At 39.2% G+C, this 20,694-nt stretch overlaps 1 long non-coding RNA gene across 1 annotated transcript; it reads right to left on the bottom strand.

Moving 5' to 3' along the window:
- Nucleotides 1-19,077: 19,077 nt before the first annotated feature.
- On the bottom strand, nt 19,078-20,375 carry LOC147329883 (uncharacterized). The gene is made up of 3 exons (XR_015129223.1): nt 20,135-20,375; nt 19,898-20,006; nt 19,078-19,778 (listed from the first exon to the last, which is right to left on the bottom strand). It is a non-coding gene; the product is annotated as an uncharacterized LOC147329883 (long non-coding RNA).
- Between the last annotated feature and the right edge of the window lie 319 nt (nt 20,376-20,694).

Below are 20,694 nucleotides of genomic sequence, written 5' to 3'. Positions count from 1 at the left end.
AGCAATGCTGCTCTTCATAGCAATGGAAGCTTGGAGGGCAATGAATTAGAAAGATAGATGATGGCACTGATAAGGGTGGGGGATTGTTGTCATTATTATTATTATTATTATTATTATTATTATTATTATTATTATTATTATTATTATTATAGGTTTGCTCCGCTGTCTGTATATAGAAGATGGACGTAGTTCCTGTAAGTGCAAACATTTTGAAGGGTTATTGTCTGATGTCATGATAGTTTTTTTTTTTTAAACAGAGGTTATTAGAATTGGACAACATGATGGCATGCTAAACTCAGCTAACACTAGCAAGCTTGGTTAAATGCTACATCCAACTGTATGAAAACACAATCGTGCTAACAGATAAATAAGATACTGGAATTTGCCTCGTCAGAAGTGAAACAAAAGCTCTAAATATGCTTTTTACAGCTATAAAGTTTTAACAAGTCGAATTAACTCACTTTTGGAGTCAGCCTCAGGAGGCTGATTTGGGTGCTACCATTTTGGCTTCGTTTTTAAACCCCAGAAGTTGCTGCTTTGTTCTCTCACTCTGCTACAACCATGCAGACACGGAACCAAACACAATGTGAAGCGTGGCTTAGGTGGGCTGTCCACTTCTGAATTTAAAGCTTCAAGTAACACGGTGGCTTGCTGCCATACTTTCTCATGTACTATAAAAACAAATCATCCAAATGCATTTGTGAAAACATTGATGTGAAAAAAAAGGTTTTGGAATCTGTCTTTATTTTCGTTCGACTGTGGCTAGTTACTCACATGTTATGAGTCCAGACACAGAGAATTAAGACTTATGTGTTAATGAGGAGCAGGCGACTCAACATCCCACCTCTCGAGTGCATAGGCTGAACAGCTGGTTACATAGAGAATTAAAGTGTGGAACTGACAGATACTGTGGACACATACCACCAGAAACAGAAAGAATGCGCTACAGTTCAGACAAGAGGAAACAGGCAGAGTTATGGAGACAAGTCATATAACCTGATTAAACAAAAATCAAAAGCTGTTAAGGTGATGGAAACAGAGAAATGTGGAGAAAAAAACAAGTAGCTTGTGATCGTAAATACTGTTTCATCTGCACATCTGTCAAACATGTTGGTGCTTTGTTTAAAGCTTCACTATGCCCACAATTGCATGCTTGTTGTCTCTGACTAGTATTTTAAAGGTTGTGATCACGCAATAGCAAGATTGTTATTTCATTATTTTGCACCAGTTATGATGTTTTCAAACTATCAGAATTCGAATTACAATGCTTGTTTAAAAGCATTCAAGCAGGCGCTCCATTCAAGCTGCATATGTCATATCATAAAATAAATACTCCAAAGTTAAACAATGTTATGTAAGATATGTAAAAGTGATGGCCATGGATAGCAATGATTTCTTCTTCTCTGATGGACTGAGTCTTTTGCTGAACGTGTTCGTGTGACTGTCCAGTACTGTGTGAAACTTGGACGGCGTCTGTCAGGCACTCAAACTCTACATCCACAACATTACTGGCCTTGTGGATGAGCTCCTCCAGTCTGTTGGTATCTGCTTCTCTGCCATTCCTGCACCCGAAAGCATAATAATAATGGATACTTTATTGATCCCCATGGGGAAATTACTTGTTTTTCTCTGCATTTGACCCATTCACTCAGTGAAGCAGTGGGCAGCCCACTAAGAAGGCGCCCGGGGAGCAGTGTGTAGGGACGGTACCTTGCTCAGGGGTACCTCAGGGTAGCCGTTCGAACCGCCGACCTTCCGATCATGGGGCGACCACTTTACCTACTGAGCTATCCCTGCCCCAATAAGATAGAAGTTGGCATCAGCCACCAGACTCAATAAAACATCTTGAGCATCATCCAGCTGATATTAAAGGGCTCAGGCGTGAGGCATGACCTTCTCCTACATGACGACATGACAGATATTTTGACATGACAGATATTTGTGAAATATTTTTGCACTGTTCTCAGTTTCTTAAATACGTATCGTGGCCCTGAAGTCCAAAATAAATAACAAGAAAAATGCATCTTCAGCTTGTTGGAGAGTCATAGTTGGGGTTTTCTCTCTGTTACATGTAGAGCATGTAGAGTATTTTGCAATCTGAAGCTCCTTGAGGCGAATTGGTTATATACAAAATAAAAAATTAAAAAATTAAAAACAAAGAGAATCACAAAAGTTAACCAGCTCGTCAATCTGCAGTGCGGTACTTCTCTGGATTTCACCAATTCATGGCAACAGCTAAAGAGGAAGTCCATAGCATGTGTTGCAGTTGTCTCATCAGTGCCTCTAAAACCCTCATTATTCATGGGTGGCAGCTGCTGACATTAGGATTTGAATGCTTTGTGGTGTTGTGTGTTTGTATGAGTGTTTACCTGGCCACCAAAGGATGTAACAACACAGCAATAAGACATATGACTGCTGAGACTTGGGAAAAACACACACACACAAGCAAATGCATGCTTCTAACACAAATGCTTACCCTTCGGAGTCCAGGGAGATTTGGGAACCATTCAGACTTGTGCTCACATGGCAGCAGCAGCTTTTATCCTCCTGTGTTTGTCAAGGTCCTTTAAAACAAATCCATTAGGATCAGGCACCGCAGGGTTTGACTACCCAGCGTGGGCACACACATGTGGCCTGGCCTTCAAGGACACACAAACACACAGATTATGATTGGCTTGCACAGGTAGTGATGATTCAGACCCAGCAGGAATCACAGGCTGAGATCAGCAGGTCAGAGAAGAAAGATCAACGACGAGGAATTGCCAGGAAACCGAGACGTTCTCAGACTAGAAGAAACACCACAAGGCAGACTGACTCATTTAACCAAGAGGAACCAAACATACCACCAAGTCAGAGAAGCAGTCCGGCTAACGTGTCCTCTCAAACCTTCTTTTACTGTACAGCTTGGTGAAAGCTAATAGACTGTATTATTGCCCTCAGCAATACTGAGCAATTAGGTTTTGGTAAAGATGCAGGAAAATACATGTTGTTTACAGCAGGAGAAAATACCTCAAACAACTACACGGATTTAATGTGAAACAATTTAACTGTTTTGGAATGACATTCAGGTGCCAGCATTAAGTTAAGACAAAGCCAAGTTCACTGAACTCTATCCTTTTTTAGGGAGGCTACTCAAGCGGTCATAGGAAAAGCTGAAGGTGTCTCTAAAATGAGAAAGCAAAAATATCTGTTTTAAAATACTCTATTTTTTTATTTTCTATTGTTATTCTTCTTATGCTTCAAAATTTATTCTAATGAGGTGTCCGAGGTATGTTAGGTAAAGTATGTTATCTGTATGTTAACTAAACTATCACTATGGGTTTGTTTGTTTGTTTTGTTTTTTAATCAAGACTGACTTGGGTAAATTCCTGTATGGCCGGATCGTTCCCCATTCGCTATATAAGGGGTGATTTCTGAATGGGATTTTTTTGTGAATGAACCCGTGTTGTCTTTTTGGTGTTGTGTGAGTGCAGTGTCAAGCCCAGCTGTCCCTTTTCGTTGCACTATAAATTTCAAGTGAACATAAAGGTCAATAGCTCTGTCCACACGACATGGTCATAAAAGTCTGTTGTAGAGTGGACTTTAAAGACTATTGAGAAAAACCTTTCCCTCGTTAAGCCAACTGTAGTTCTCACACATCCGTACACTGCCGTTGTCTCATAAGATTCCCGTGTCTGTAGCCAGGTAACCTGCTTAAACAGCCAATAGGACCCAGATTTTATGAGGTATGCCTCGGCCACATTTTACCCTTTGAAACAATGTATTGTTCTTTGGAACAGAGATAACTAATGGAGAAGACTGATTTGCTCATTTCTCATCGTTAATCTGGAAACACGTTGCACTGTCTTCTAAGTTAGGTTAGGTAAAACCAGGGGCGTAATTTCCAGGGGGGTTAGGGGGGTTATGACCCCCCCAATAATCAGACCCAACCAATATAACCCCCCCAATAAAATTATGAATTATCTTGCGTAAATAGGCTGTTGATTTTCTTTACTCATTTCGGTTATTACCAGCAAAATAGTTGCATGTTAAATCATCTGGGAATTTACCCAAATGTATCTTTGTTCCTAAAACATAGAAGTTGGACCGTACAGCTCCAGCTGCCTCCAAAATAGAATCAATAAGCTGACGTTTCACTGTCAGAACGTCAGCTCACAATTTATTGTGATGAAAGTTAAAGTGAATTTTTTCATTTAATTTAACAAACATGAACATGTATTGGCTTCTGTTTGCAACACCTGGTATGAATTTGTGTCAGTTTATCTCATTGCATAGCAAATAAGCAGATGGAAACACTATAACACATTTTTGCCATCATTTGCAATTTTGTATTCAGAATTTAGCAACATCTGAATGATGCAGATCAACCCAGATACATGCTGCTGTTTACCAGCTAGAAATCCCTGCTGGTGTTGACACTGGTGTTGCTCAAAAAAGGTATTGTACGTTTCTTATTACTTTTGACACACTTAGGTTGACACTTAGACATTTTAACCATGTGGAAAGTAATTTTTTACATTATCTTTGCTTTATTTTGCACCATGGCCTGAGATGCACTGTCACACAGTTACAATATAACAAGATAAACCATAAGCGGGTCGGACAGTCTCGGTCGTTGTGTCCTTGGGCAAGAGACTTCACCTACCGCCGAGTGGTGATGGCCAGAGGGGCCGATGGCGCAATATGGCAGCCTCGCTTCTGTCAGTCTGTCCCAGGGCAGCTGTGGCTACAACTGTAGCTGCCTCCACCAGTGTGTGAATGTGAGAGTGAATGAATAGTGGAATTGTAAAGTGCTTTGAGGGTCTCGAAAAGTGCTATATAAATGCAATCCATTATTATTATTATTAAATGGTAAAGTGCAATCTGCACCACTTCTTAGTAGCAAACTGTTTTCAGCAAACTGTTTTTCTCCTCTCCATACAATTGTAGTTCATGTTTGCATGTTTGACTTTTTAAATCCTTTAATTGTGCAGAAAAAAGCGTGTAACTCTTGTAAAACATGCAACCGAGATACATTTAGAATGTAGATAATAAATTTAGTGATGTGCTACAGAATGAAAAAATCCAGTGTCGTGACTGTTAATGATGTTCCTTGTGCCTAATTTAACATCAGTCTAGAAACATTCTAGTCAAGGAAAATATTTGAAACTAGGCAAAGGCTAATGGATGCAGTTCAACATTGGTCATAGATAAACTGGGTGTTTAGTTTACCCTCTGTATAATAATTATAATTATTTTAGAGATGTGTGTTCCAGATTCCTGAGAATTCCCGAGAAAGTGAGAATTTGAGTTAGTTTTAATTTTAAAGATGGCAAATGGCTCCTTCCGTCTATATATGAATATTTGAAAACTGTACTTTTATATTTTCATCATCTCTTTCTAATGATCTAATTTTCCTCCTCTCTCCTGCTCTTCATCATCTGTCACTTCTAACACTGCTCTCACAGGGGCAGGGATAGCTCAGTAGGTAAAGTGGTCGCCCCATGATCGGAAGGTCGGCGGTTCGAATCCACTTAACGGCTACCCTGAGGTACCCCTGAGCAAGGTACCGTCCCTACACACTGCTCCCCGGGCGCCTTCTTAGTGGGCTGCCCACTGCTTCACTGAGTGAATGGGTCAAATGCAGAGAAAAACAAGTAATTTCCCCATGGGGATCAATAAAGTATCTATTATTATTATTACTTCTCGCTACTCCATCCCGACTCTGACCTGAAGCCTCATCTTTTGAATTGAAGTCAGGGCTCTAACATAAGTGCATAAATGTGATTATTTATTCCCATTATCATCATGCTGTACTGATAGTTGCACTATACCTATATTTGTCGTAGTTATATAACACCAGCAGCTGATTGTAAGCTAACATTGTGGTTGGACTGATGATCTTGATTATATTCTCCCATTGTGTGAGTTTATTCACTAATTCGGTTTAATTTTAAGCTTCAGAAACACCAGCGAACAGTCGCTAATACAGTGGAAAAACAGCAGCACTTACCAACAGGAAAGTTCAGGGTATCCTGACAACAACTCACCTCACTCGGTCTGATATGAGCTTCAGTAACTCAACAATCCTTTCGCAGAGTTTTACAGCCTCCTCCAGAGTAAATAAACGTGGATGCTTCATATCCGGCATTTTGACAGCTGAGGTAAACAATCATCTGACAGACTGCACTCAATGCAGTTAAACATTGGCCAGAGCATCTGAGGTGCATCACAGGTAAAAACTAATATAGGAATATAACTTTAAAAAAAATCTGATTTATAAGTGTTGTTATTACTCAAATACATTCAAATACCGTCTGTACTAGGATGTTTTTATATACAGACAGCAGCAGAAGCTTCCCAACCATTTGAAGCTGTTATGGAGAAACGCAGAGCGGCTGTGGAGCAGTTTTCACCACTCATAGAAAAATGAAAAATATACCTACTCCGTTGTTTACATGGTTACTAAAAATCACCCTTGCTTTCATATGCTGCTGTACATAACATGGATACAACTGTTTTCTTTTGTTTTTTTCTGTGACATCCACCGGGTCAACAACATCCAGCATCCACCTGCAGGAGGTATTTATTCCTCACTCCTCATTACAAAGTAATGACCTCAGAGTCTAGACCTCTCACGCTATAGCTTCTAACTAATAAATCATTTCAATTGCCTGACTGAGCATGATGATGATGATGATGGGGGTATAAATGAATAACAAGAAGCTAGGAGCAGGTGGATGTCAGTGTTTTTCACACCTACCCCTGCGAAAACACTGAGGATCGCCTCATTCTAACTTGCTGCACCTACAGTGTGTTACATGCAACACACCCAGACGCACACTACGTAAGTGTGCCAGGTCTACTAAAACAGACTTCTGCATGCTAAGGGATACTGTGCATGGTAGAGAAAAGCCTGTATTGTGTCCTTGTCCTGAGCAAATACACTTTTCCCACAGAGCTAAAACACACACTAGTACGCACACACAGACACACATCTACACAGACACGCTCTGGCTTACGGTTTTCCCACAGTGCTCGGCACTCCCGGGGGAGTAAATTGCCATAATCCAGGGCACCAAATTCAGACGCAGCAATTACACCACAGTGAGCAGCTTGGGAACGGGCACACACACACACACACACACACACACACACACACACACACACACACACACACACACACACACACACACACCCATTATTATTAAAATATACTGTTTGTGCAGATTAATATGTTAATATGTTTAGCACATAAGTACATATCAGTTCATGCATGCTACTACTCAGGTTTGCTCTGCTCTCTCTTGGATTCATACCTGAATGGACATACAAGTACACACATGAAAACGCATGCATAAACACACACACACACACACACACACACACACACACACACACACACACACACACACACACACACACAGATGCTGTGCTGAGCAGCCATCCACCTGTCAACACAGGAGCAAATTAACTGACATCAAACACCAGTGAGCACAGGCTTAGACATGTAGGGGACATAGTCTCAGTGGGAGGAAAGGAGGGAGACGAAGAGGAGGAGGAGAAACATTAGGTATGAGTGGATGAGATGAAGGGAATTGGGAAAAGAGGGAGAGAGAAGGCGGGAAGTGCGATAATGTGAACATACAGAGTTTTTACCATTTTTCCTCATCCATTTATAACTACTTAAAGACTCAGCTTTTCAGTTTGGCTTATTATAAAAACATGGTTGTTTCTTCTTTACTCTGTAGGTACTCTGTTGGTCAACCATCTCATTGATTAGATATGAAAGATGGATGTGGCCGCTGTGACTTCGCACATGTGTGTGTGTCTGTCTGTCTCATTCCATGGAAAGTTAGTGAGCTTTTCCTACTTGACCCTCTCAATACGAGCTTATTTTTTGGACAATAACTTCAACATGGATAGTGGATAATTGGATAACTGTAAAATGTATGGAGGCCATATAAGTGCACATCTGCCCTTTTCTTCTAGTACTTTTCTTCCCTTGTGATTTCTTATCTAAGTTGAATACATGTTGCACCTTGAGGCGACTGTTGTTGTGATTTGGCGCTATATAAATAAAATTGAATTGAATTGAATGTAGTCAATCTGCTATCTGTTTCCAACTGAATGGGGTTAATTAGATTCATTATAATGTGTATAATCTGTCACAATTGCCCTTTTTTCCAGCAAGGTCACAGAAGCACCCTTTTTGAATGCATTTTTAGGGTACAGACTTTGTCTCTGTGCAAAAGTCTTTATTTCTGTGTCTACAAGGTGGCATCTTCCTCATCCTGTTTGCTGTATAGTATGTGTGAGTGTGTTACACAACACTAGGGATTCAAGCTTCTAGGTTAAATCCATCGTCCACATGGACACGGTTCAGCCTTATTAACTCTAATGACATCAGGTAAAGGGCCATACTGACAAACTCCTGGAATGAGATGGAATGTGTACGGCACAAAGAAGGGAGGGAAGTCTGTTAATGGTTCCAGCTGCTTCCTATTCAGGTTCTGCCTCAAACTGCTGTCAAGGTTATGACAGCTATAAAAGCTAAATTAAACCTATAGTAAAACTTATAATGAGGAATGAAAAAGTACTTTAGTAACACGAGGAGAAAAACAATATTTGGCCTTCAGAAGAGGGTTGGGGTTTTGGCATTACGTCCTCTCTGTTTTCTGTTTCTCAATGTATTTTTAAAATGCAGGATGACAATTATGAAGCATTAGGCTTTTTGGCAAAATGACAAGTTGTTCTTTAAAATGAGAAAGACACGATTTGGTGCCAACCTTTACATTTCACATGCGATGCGTTCTTATTGAGTCAGGTGAATGTTTTCACTTTTGTTTTCAATTTTTCTGTCTGTGTGATGGTTCATGATTTCTGGAGAATCACTAAGCCAGCTATACTTTAAGAAAAGCAACCACTGACCAAATAGGTGGACGGAGACATAAAAACATGAGAATAAAATGAAATTAAAATCCAATTTTAAAGATGAATAAAAATATGAATCATCAATAAAGACAAGAGTGAAAACAATAAAAGCAAAATAAAACCAACATCTCACACTGAAACCAAAGCCAAGCAGAAGAGTTGGGTCTTCTGGCCTGTCTAATGCGCCACAGCAACGAGTTCAACAATTTGGGAGTGTCATCGACAAAAGCAGAAGCCATGCCTCAGCTGTGTTCTCGGCACATCCAGAAGCTGCTGATCAGCTGATTTGAGTGACTGCAGCAGCTTAGAGAGGTAGGACGGAGTAAGACTTAAAAACTTAACGGAAATATAATGCTGTAAAGCATCGTGCAAGGTTCATAAGCATGAATTGGGTGGCATGTCTTACCATAGTAGCTAGTTCCCCAAATCCACACCTATATTGTAGACTGCTGGCATTCTAGCATAACAATTAAAGATTAAAAATTAAGAAAACAGACTATGAATAGCCTGCAAACTTCAAACAAGCGAAACCTGATTTACTTTTACAAATAAATCAGTTAAATTGCAGCATGATATTCATGCTTTCATGTTGATTATAACTGTATGCATTTTCTGCTTCTATTTCTCTTTGTCCTTCAAAGCATCTGAAATTTGAAAAGTGTCTGCGCCTCCAAATGTTCAGCATGCACAAAGCAAATGGTCATTTTTAATTGTAATTTCGATATAATTTGTGAAACTGCTCTCAACACAAACCCTCGTCAAAGGTGTTAGTTTCACTTGTCAAATTTCTCACTTTGGAATGAAACTGCTCAGTGTGTAGGAGTAAATGCAGTAATCTCTCTCAGTGGTTCCACATGCTGGTACTCTGTTGTGCAACATTAGCAGCTCACCCCCCATGGACAAGACTTGACAGATCAGAAAACCCTCCCTGTACTCCTGCATCCTGTATGAACAGTCTGATTTAACTTCTGACCTCTCCAAAGGAAACTTTCAGTCGACCCCAGGAGGAGCTTAAATTTCAAATCTTGAAGGAAAAAGCACACAGATGAAAATAAAAAAATCACCTGTGTATTACATGTTAGTCACATAAGTGAACTTCTTGCACTCTTATATAACAATATGTTTTTGACTCAACGTGGCTACTAAAAGATATGATTTTATGAATTTAACCCTATAATGCCATTTGTATCATATTTGATACATGAGTTTCTGAGACCTCCATCTCATCACAATGATCAGTACTTGCCATAATTTCAAAATGTTATGGACAAAACTCTTTTTTTATCTAAAATTAACATTGTTGTTAACAAAAAGCTGCCAAAAATGCCCAGTGTATCAATTGCGATATAAAAATATATAATAAATATATAATAAAAATATAACATACACAACATGATATAGCAAAAAAAAAATGTGGATTTTGTTATACGGTTTAATAAACTTCTCAGTTCCCAAAAAATCTGAATTTTCTGGCTATTTTTGGATGTGTTGGGTCTTACAGGGTTAATTTCTTGTTGATTTCCATCTTTTGAAGAAAAAAGAAAAAAAAGCTGAACGACTTGAGAAAAGATCAACAGCGTGATAGGATGTAGAGGAGGCTTTGATCTATTTGAGCACAATGAATGGTCAATATATTTTAGGAGCTACCGATGCTCAACTTCCCCAACATTTTGTCTGCACAAAACAAGGTCAGAATTATAAACGGCTTCACGTTCCCATTCAGGCCTGTGGGACTCATGGTTTGTATCTCTATCCCTGCACAGACACTATGCATTATCTATATTCTACTGTAACATTTATCTTTTTTCAATCGTGTACTTCAGTTTTATTACATATTACATATCACAGCGCTGCAGATGAACAAAGCATAGCAACATGCTACTTGGTATGTAATAACGCACTGTAATAATATACTTACATGTTCCACCTTGTAGTTGCACTAAACACTACTGTGACTCGTAAAAGCAAAAGTCCTTTAGATGTAAAGTAGTTTAATGTCTTCGATGATGACACATTATTACATAATTACAGAACTTTGTGTTCCAGTGTAGCAGCAGGAGATTCGTCTTTTTGTTGTCCGTTGAGACCCATCAGATGTGGGCATGAAGGCTTTGGTGTGTCTAAAGTCAAGAAAACTGCCAAATCTAAGGTATATAATGCAACAACAGCCTTATGACATGTAAACAGATTTTATAATGTACCATTATGCCAATGCCCTGATCACATCAGGGCAACTGATATTATATGTTAATATCAGTTCAATTAAATTGTATTTATATAATCAGTGGTATCGCAGATCACTAGATTCCAGATAGGAATATGAACTGTTTTTGACATTATGGCTTTCCATTATTGGAATTATTGATTCCTTTTATTCCAGAGTAATTATTTAGCTTTTTGCTAAAACATAGTTGGGTCCAAGGTAGAGCTGGGCGATAGAACGATAACGATATGTATCGCGATATAACTTTTACTCGATAGAGAAATTAAGCTATCGCGATAGACCTCGCCGCTCTTGTCCTCTTAAAAAAAAAAAAAAAAAAAAAGGTCAGCCAATCCAAATTAAGTAGCGCAGAGCCGAACCAATCACAGCCGCAGCGTCACGTCGCGTGACTTGTTACGTACAGAACTAGTGCCAAGCCGCACAATACTGTTACTGTTAATTCTACTCTCTGCAGTGTTTAAATGCTCACATATACACACAGTTACTGTCCCTCCACACATACGACTCGGTTCTGCTTCTATGCCCCAGCTTTGTTTACTTTTTCCCACCGAGGCTTCTAGACTTCTGATTGGCCAACATTTCTGCACGGTTAGGAATCTAGCGCCACCTGCTGCTTTGGCATGTTCATAGCAGCGTTTTCCTTCATTTCTGCCTTTATGTGTGGACGGGATTATTTTTTAAAACGAAAACGGAAAATCTCCGTTTTCAAAAATACCCGTGTACGTGTGGACGTAGCCTCAGTCTCTGACTGGAAGCGCTAATTCGTCATTCGGCTTTTGTCAGACTAAAGTAACTGTTAAAACTGTTTGAAAAGCTAAGCTATACAACAAGGAGAGATTGAGAATTTCCTTTTAGTTCTCAGTTTATTTGATATTGACAAAAGTTAGTCAGTTTTGTCTGTTCTTCTGTAAAACAAACTAAGATTTATTTTTAGAATTAATATTTTGTTTCTAAGTGGAATTGACAATTTAGTCTGTTTCGTTTGTTCTATTTTGAAACTTAAACGCTTTAGCGGCTGCCTTTTTATTGCCTTTATTTATCTGAAAAAGTCTCATGTTCCTTAAGTACATCTACCCTGTTGAACTTATTATGGGAAATAAATATTTAAATAAAAACAAGCTGCTGATTATTTCACATTTTACTTGTGAGCAACGGCACATTTAAATCTTACAAATATAGTTATTTGGCTTATATCGTGATAGATATCGTTATCGCCTGAAATGAAAAAAACATATCGTGATATGAAAAAATCTCATATCGCCCAGCTCTAGTCCAAGGTTATCACAGGTGACGACCTCGACCTCACATTGTTTTGAAAGGACAGAGTGGGACTTTCCTGACACCCCTGACAATTAGAAATGGAGGGCTAGGCTATTGTCTCCATTAGTGTGGAGGTGTGAAACGAGTTTCCTTTTATATAGAGACTGGAAAAGAACTGGAACAGGACCCTTGTTGTGTTTGGTCTAAACACAACGAGGGTCCTGTTCCAGTTTAAGGTGCTTTGACTTGAAGCAGACTTTATTTTTTGCGGTGGACAGAACGCTATTCTATCATGGAGCACGCACAAAAACACTTGTGCACACATCTAGAGTTTGTAACCCAGGCCCCTGTGAGGCAACAGTGCAAATGCCTTAGTCGGTGTGGATTTGATATGATTTATGTAACACTATCACTTCTAATGCACTCTCTCACATGTCTGCTAAAATAAGATTAAAATGAACAAGTTAATTTTTTTCAGACAAAATAATTGTACTTTTGAACATACCACAACACCGTTCATAACAGTTTAAGAAATGACTTAATAATAATAAATGAATAATGGGCTGAAGAATAAATGGGCTAGATAAAAGACACACACTATATCATGACTCAAATAGCTAATCAGAACTGGAATTTCCCATAAATTAAAGCTTTTGAAATGACAAACGATCATAACTTCACTCTGATGCAGGAAGTTAAGATTTTTTTTGGTGAAACTAAAGCCTGCGTGTGTTTCCCAGTGCTGGCCCAAACAGAGGTGTTGCTGGCCTGCACTGCAATAGGAATGCATGTCTGAGTCAGCTTTAATCTCTGGTGTTTGGAGACTGAAAGAGTAAAGACTCTAAGCCTGACCCAGCCGGCTCCCATCACATCATGGTTGCTAACTGGGTCAAAGACAAGGCCGGCATAGCCTAGTGTCATTGCTGTATTGCTGCAGGCCATGGCTGCTACCAGTTAGCCGCAGTCCCTGGACACTGCTAGTCTTACAACTGGTGATTTGTTGGGCTAACTGCAAGCCCTGACAGCTGTAATGTGTGTGTATGTGTGTGAGCAAGTAATTAGGGTCCTTGACAGGTACATATTAGCTCTGTAACTGATCTCATGGGGGTGTTTTCCTGTCTGTCAGGGCTGGCTGCTCAGAGAAAGCTCAGTCTAGCGTTGCACCAGCATGCTATACTTACTCTGTGTGTTCAGTGTTGGCACGAAGAGTGATTGGCCAAATTATAGGTGATACGGCGGAGTTTATATTAGTAAATACACTCATTCTAATAGATATTGTGTAACTCCAGCAGTTCATCAGAAATATAATGAAGATTTAGCCGAGCATATAAACTTTACTTAGCATGTAAACACTTGGGGTTACTAGTCTGCTGCTCCAAGCTCTTTGTGCATTAAATGAGGCTTTTGTGTTTTTTCTATGCCGTCTCCTATTTTTTTGAATAGTCAAACAGAATCATTTAGTTGTTATTCTGGATGTTTCCTTAAGGTGTACATTTCAGACAGTCGGGGACTACAGGTAAAAAACAAAACAAGTTACTCTCGAGTTACTCTTTCAAAACTGTGTGCTGATGCCTTGTCAACTTCTGTTAGCCCTCTGAGGTTTAAGTCATCATGTGTGATGACCCTGATGCTAACCCCATGCAATCAGAACATGCCAGTTTTGTTTCTCAAAACTTGTTTTTCCAAGTGTTGGCAATCAGGGAACAAGGAAAATAATCATCCTACCTGAAACACATCAAAAACTTAGGGTTAGGCTTGGGGTTGTCACCAATGATGGCTTAAATCCCAGGGGGTCACCAGGGTTATGTGTCCATCAGACACCAGAGATGTCTGATGATGTTTATTTCAAATGTGAAACGAGCTAAAAAAAAGAAAATCATGCTTATGGTTACAGGTATCAGTTCAGTTAGACTGGATTTATTTTTCATTTGTAACTGAATGGTGGGGATTTGTTCAGCTTTGATAATACATAACACCTGTATAATTTACAGTCACTCATTCTGCATTGTCCACCATGTGATGGCTATGTATATTTATGAATACACACACATACAGACTCTCTCTAAGGCCTGAACGTTGGGCTTGCACTCTATAGTACAGTACATTAGTGCAGTCAGACCTTACTTTAAATGCGGAGATCCAGCTGTGTCATGTCTCCTCCTCTTTGCTGTTCTTTGCTGCACAGCTGGATCTCTTCACCATCTGAGCTTTTACATAGTACATGTGCAGATCTTTGGTTAGATGTCTGTCCTTGTTTTGCTTTTCTGAGTGTGTATTTTATTGTGCATCGCTTTTTTTTTTCATGAACAGACCCATAAACAATATTAATGTGCCTGTTTGATTGCAGACATCGGGCTCATCAGGGGCTGACAGGTGTTTGTTTTATCTCTGAGTAAATTTGCTGCCCTGGAGTTGTCGGTGTAACAGCTACTCACACTTTTACTCTAATGATTTACCTCCAGGCTGAATGGATGTATGTGTCACATAAACACTCTGCTGGAATTTGTTGATGCTGCTCGAAGTTTGTTTTTGCAGTCAATATGTAAAATTCTCCAGTGTTGATAAGTCATTGTTAAATAAATGTGGTGTCAGCAAAAATCAGACAAAGGTGATGACAGGCTGATAATAAGCTTGAAAATTAACCAATTAAATGCAAAAGACGGAGTGGTTTAATTTTGCGGTGTAATTATAACTCATTAGTAGTGATGGGATCTCCGGCTCTTTTTAGAGATCCGGCTCTTTCGGCTCCCAACTGGCTCTTCAGGTTGTTTTGCTGCTTTAATTAATTAATTAATTATTAACAATAATATAAAATTTTGCACAAAAGGAATTATTAATGTAAAAAAACCCATGGTTTTATTTATATATGTTTATATATATATATTAGGGGTGCAACGATACACAAAATTCACGGTTCGGTTCGGTTCGATACTTTGGTGTCACGGTTCGATATTTTTTCGATACAAAAAAAATGTTCATGCATTTTTAATTTGTCATTTATTAAAATTATAAATATATATTTTAACTCAAAAGTACAGTTTTTAAATTTAACCCTAACCCTTGTGCGTGTTTTTTATTTTGACAGCGAATGCGCACCTGCGGACCACTTATGTGCAGCCCTGGTTATTTAGCTCGTCATATTGCAGCCACAGAAATTCTTTTGTCCATGAAACCATAAAGCTGCACTTTCTTTTTGCCTTATAGTCTGATTTGTCATAACTTCTCCGTTTTGTGGTAAGCTTTTCTTTGGCTGTCACTTCTTCACCCTGACCTGTCTTATTTGGCTCAGCAGAACTGAAATGCTTTTACACGCTCACTCACATAAGCTCAGCGATTCTCTGTGCGATCAACCTCTCACATGTTTAAGCTTGCAGCGGGAGATTTCACTTGTCATGTTTGCGTAGTAAGCTAACGATTAATAAGACAATGTCAGAGGAATTGGTGCACAAATTATCATCACTCACAGATCAGTGCTGTCGCTCTCTATACACAGTTCGCAGGATTGCAAAGTGAAAACAAAAAAACAAGCGCAAATTCAAACGCGACTTCAATATGTCACATATTGACAGTGGCTCACCGATGCCAATGACATAATTACCCAGCTACATTTCTGAAAGAATGCAAAAGCATTGACATATATTTTTCCTACAATAGCCCGACGGGCAGGGAAGAGATAGATTTTGGTAGCCCGACTGAAAAAAATCGCTAGCTCCAGGACGTCGGGCTAGCGATATTGCAAGCCCTGTATCTGATTGAGGAATCACTCATCTTTGGAAAAGAGAGTTTATTACAGAGAAATGGCTCTTTCCAAAATAAAAGCTATACTATCTGCTTCTTCTGGGCTATATTCTCAGCAGCATAAGGAGAATCATGTGCTAACAGCTGTCTAAATGACTCGGCTAAAGTTAGCAGCATGCTTGCTTTTTTTTGTCTGCTTCCACTTGTCTTTGCACTAGGATGATGTCGGCGTAAATGTGCAGTCATATTCGTTGTGTTCCCACTAGTGCTTTCAGGTTAATCTCGTTGAAATGACCTTAACGCCACAACACGGCAAATCTCCGTTAACGAGCTACCGCCGATCGCCCCGTGCATGGGGCTAGACGGCCAACACGTTAACGAGCTAACTGCGCTAACACACTAGTTCACACCAATGTAATTGAGCATTGCGTGGCACATCCAACATACTGTTTTACTTTAGTCCATGACTCGCTTACCTTCAGGGTCATACGTCACATGAAAACCAAAATAATTCCAAACGCCAGATCTGAATGAGGTTCAATTTGCCTGTTGCAAGGAGAGCTTAACTTCTGTCTCGCTAGCTTGCCCTGCGCTCTTCCTTCTGATGATGCTGTCTGTGTTGAGCGCTCAGTGGATCTGCGCTGGACAGTGCAGCCTAGGCGGAGTAGTCGAACACAGATTCACTGAGCGCTCAACACAGACAGCATCGTCAGAAGGAAAATTGATAAAATAAATTACAAATGTTGTATTGTTCGATACATATGCGTACCGAACCGAAAGCACTGTATCGAACGGTTCAATATCGATACGAATATCGTTGCACCCCTAATAAATATATACGGTGGCCCCTAGAGACAAAGCACGTATACAAACTCCAAAACACATTTCCAGCGTTAACTGAACTTCCAAAACAGCTACCTAGATCACTTAAATTACACAATTGAAAGCCTATGTGTATTATTTGTGTATTTATACACAGGCACTCATATATATTCAAATAATTTAAAAAAAAAGTTCATTTACCTGTTACTACCAAGAGCACCTGGCTGCAGCCACTGTGGAGCTCCACAGTAACCGGAAACACGTAACTTCAGTTAAATCGACTTTGACAGCGAAAACTAAATTGCGTTTTTGTTACTATTGATGCTGCTGAGAAATAAAAATGGTTTTAAGTGGGGTTTTTTTTAACACTCTGGGTTTGTTCAAAAAAATTCACCATCCCCTAAATTGTTCGTGGCCAAAAGTGACACTTGCTGTTTCGCTGATTTATTTTTTTTTTACAGTACATCGTGTTGTGCGTTCTGATTGCTGTAGACCATTGTCAATCAATCTAGTCCAGTGTCTCCTGTACAGGAGCGGTCCCTAATAGGCCCACGGACCGGTCCCGGTCCGTGAGTCTTTTGGTACCGTTCCGCGAGAGTTGATCCTCCGGTGTGAAATGTATGGTTGTAGTTGTGTGTCTTATTTTGAAAGAACTATTTACGCGTTACCATAGCGACCAGAGAGCATTAAGAAGCAGAGAGGAGGATGTCACTGTCATTGTTGCTGGCGCACAGCTCAAGTCACGCTTATTATTATATTTACAAAATACCACAGTTTCTTTTTTTTATTCTTTTGTTGTATTTATCCGCGACACCTTAAAGGTCGTTCCCTGAAAATATTGTCTGACATTAAAGTGGTCTGTGGTGCAAAAAGGTTGGGGACTCCTGCTGTACAGTACAGAATGCGTTTAGCTTGTCGAATTTACATAAATCTTCGATCGCTAGCAGTGTAACTCTGAAGTGCTGCACTGTATGTTTGGAAGTTTTCTCCCAAACAAACACAACAATGCCGACGAAACGTTTTGCACCCTCAAATGCACCTTTAGGTTTCATTCCATAATACTGGACTCATGTTTCTACGAAGGAAAAGTGTGAAAATGTTCATGCCTGTCTGAGAAAAGTGTATAAAGCAAGTAGTGAGGGGTTTTACAGTCTTAACATCTATAATAATTGTAAAAAATAAAGTTGGCTACTTCATGGATTTCACCTACCGCGGGTTATTTTTTGAACGTAACACCAGCGATAAACGAGGGGCTGCTGTATTATTAATAGTAGAGTCTGGGACATCTAATTGATTAACATCAACATTGATTATTATGCACTATTATTTTTGTTCAAGGAGAGCCAAAAATATAAAACTCTCTCTCAGCTTGTTTGTTGCCAAAAATGGCCACTTTTTGTGTATGTTCACAAAATGCTATAAAATGTATATTTCTTAAAACATTTATCTACTTTTGCCGACGTGACTCTTTAAAATAGCACCAGTCCTTTTCATCAAAATTGTATCTAAATTTTTTACTCTTTATAGCCAGTTAGGTTATATATTACCTAAAGTCCTAATGTTTTCATGAAACTTCCTTTTTTTCCCCATCTGAGCATCAGGGAAAAGGCTGTCTTGCAATTGTTGAGGTCACTAGTGTGTGCCCAATTTCTTCCGGGATCACTCTCTTTGTAGGTTTTAGTGGACTCCTAGTACTGCGAAGTGGTTTCATGGTACAAAGGGATTGTATTCCAAGATCTGGGAGACTGTAGAAATGAGCAGTGATGCCCTTCCTACCATCTTTCCAGAAAAATAAGTGATCTGGAAGCTGTTAGGCTGACTTACAGCAGCAGCACTTTCTGCACCTGCATAAACTCCAGGACACATTTACTAACGGTGTTTGTTGCTGTATGTGCTGCAGCTTTGAATTTTTTAATAATACATATTTTGTTAATATTTTGGCTATGGTGTCTTGTTTTGAAATGTACAAGAGTAAAAGTGTTTTTAGCAGGTGCTTCAAAGCTAAGTTTGACTGGGAAACTCAAAGCTCAATAGTCTGTATCAACAGAAATTCACTGCAGCCTATGTAATATTTCATGCGTCATAATTTATTCTACTCTATCTTTCAAATACATATTTGTGTGGCAATGTCATGCACAACACACACAACTATTAGATCCTTAAGATCAAACCCGTGTCATTCTTTTGGTCCACTGCAGTGCAGTAGTCAAAAAAAAGAATAAGTGAAGTGTCCACAGATGGCCAGGATAGAGCCCAGAGTGTTAATGTTTAAAATGTATAAAAATATTATTGATTACAATTCTTTACTGTTAATATCAACAATAAGCTTTTTATTTTGAAAATACAAGTTTAAAAAAAATGCTGTTACATTTACATTTAATGCTGTTTCACTGTAATCCTTTATTATAAGTATGGACACAGAATAAAGTGAACAACATTTTGAAATAAGTTTAATTGGAATTTTGTACTACGCAAAAAACAAAACAAAAAAAAAAACAACAACAACATATTAAACAAACAAACAAACACAGCCAGTGCCTTCATTTGTCCATTACATGTCAAACATAGCACTGACCCTTAGCCCCTGCTCATCAGCACATGCATTCAAAAAGAGCTCCATGTCCTCTGCAAACTGAAAAACAAAGAGGAACAAGTCCCTTGCTCCAGTGTCTTCTTCCTCTGACATGTCTATTAAGACCCTCTGCTGGTCCCCTTGATTTAAGGACAGATATTTGGGCATTGTTACATGTCCACAGAAAAGTGCCTTATTTTGGACAACCCACTGCACAGCAGGACGCAGATCTTCAACAACTGCTGGCTCCTGTGTCAGGCAAATGGGGATGAAAACATAGTTATTTCTCTGTTGCAGAACAGTTTTTTAACAGTTATTCAAATTTCACTAACCATGTAATTACACTACTGTTTAAAGTGAATACTGACCTGACTGACTTCCTGGAACTTGCGCTTTTTCAGTCTGAAAATGGGCACGTGTTGTCCTTCAAGCACAGCTTTGGCTTCCTCTCTCCAGTGTGCAAATAGCTTGCCAGAGCTATGAAGAGTAAGGCCACAGTGAGGGCATGTCATTTTCATGGACTTTCCATCAGCTGCAGTTTTATTGAACACAGAGGGTAGAGCATATGAATGTTCTAACAAAGACTCAGAAAATGGTTCAGATACCGAAGACAAAACCTTGGGGGGGAAACGGGGCTCCTCGAAGAGTACTGCCGGAGGAATACGGGTCTCCTCGGAGAGTTCAGCGGGGAGCAGTCCTGATAATGGTGGCTGACTTGGCATTGAAGAATGCTGACAAGACAATAAATGCCTTGCCATATCCCCACGCCGTATGATTGTAATCTTACAGACAGGGCAGTGAAAGTGTCCTGTTGTCCTACAAGGCAGCCTGCACTGGCATATCATTTTATCTGTAAGAGAAAAAAAACAAACAAACAAACAAACAGATGTAATTTAAATGTAGTTGTATAGAATGCAACCAATTTGTCTAACAATCAGATTGTACATGTTAACAAAAACATCCAAGCCAACCTCAATAATGAAAGCAAAATGGTATGGATCACAAAAGTTATGTCTAGAAAAGTGGTGAAAAGTAAATAAAAATATATTTTATAAAAACACTATTTTTGTTGCAGATGAACAGTACAATATCAACAGCAACTTTTAAGTCAACAAAGATACTGCAGACGTGCTTAAAAAAGTGCATATTTATAACTAAAGTATAT

The sequence above is a fragment of the Aulonocara sp. 'chitande type north' Nkhata Bay genome, linkage group LG5 (assembly GCF_057382095.1).
Source record: "Aulonocara sp. 'chitande type north' Nkhata Bay isolate Kocher_YH1m ecotype deep benthic linkage group LG5, A_spYH_male_GT1.1, whole genome shotgun sequence".
In the NCBI taxonomy this organism is placed as follows: Eukaryota; Metazoa; Chordata; class Actinopteri; order Cichliformes; family Cichlidae; genus Aulonocara; species Aulonocara sp. 'chitande type north' Nkhata Bay.
Note: the sequence above shows the minus strand (reverse complement) of the source record. Positions and strands in the feature narration are given on the sequence as shown.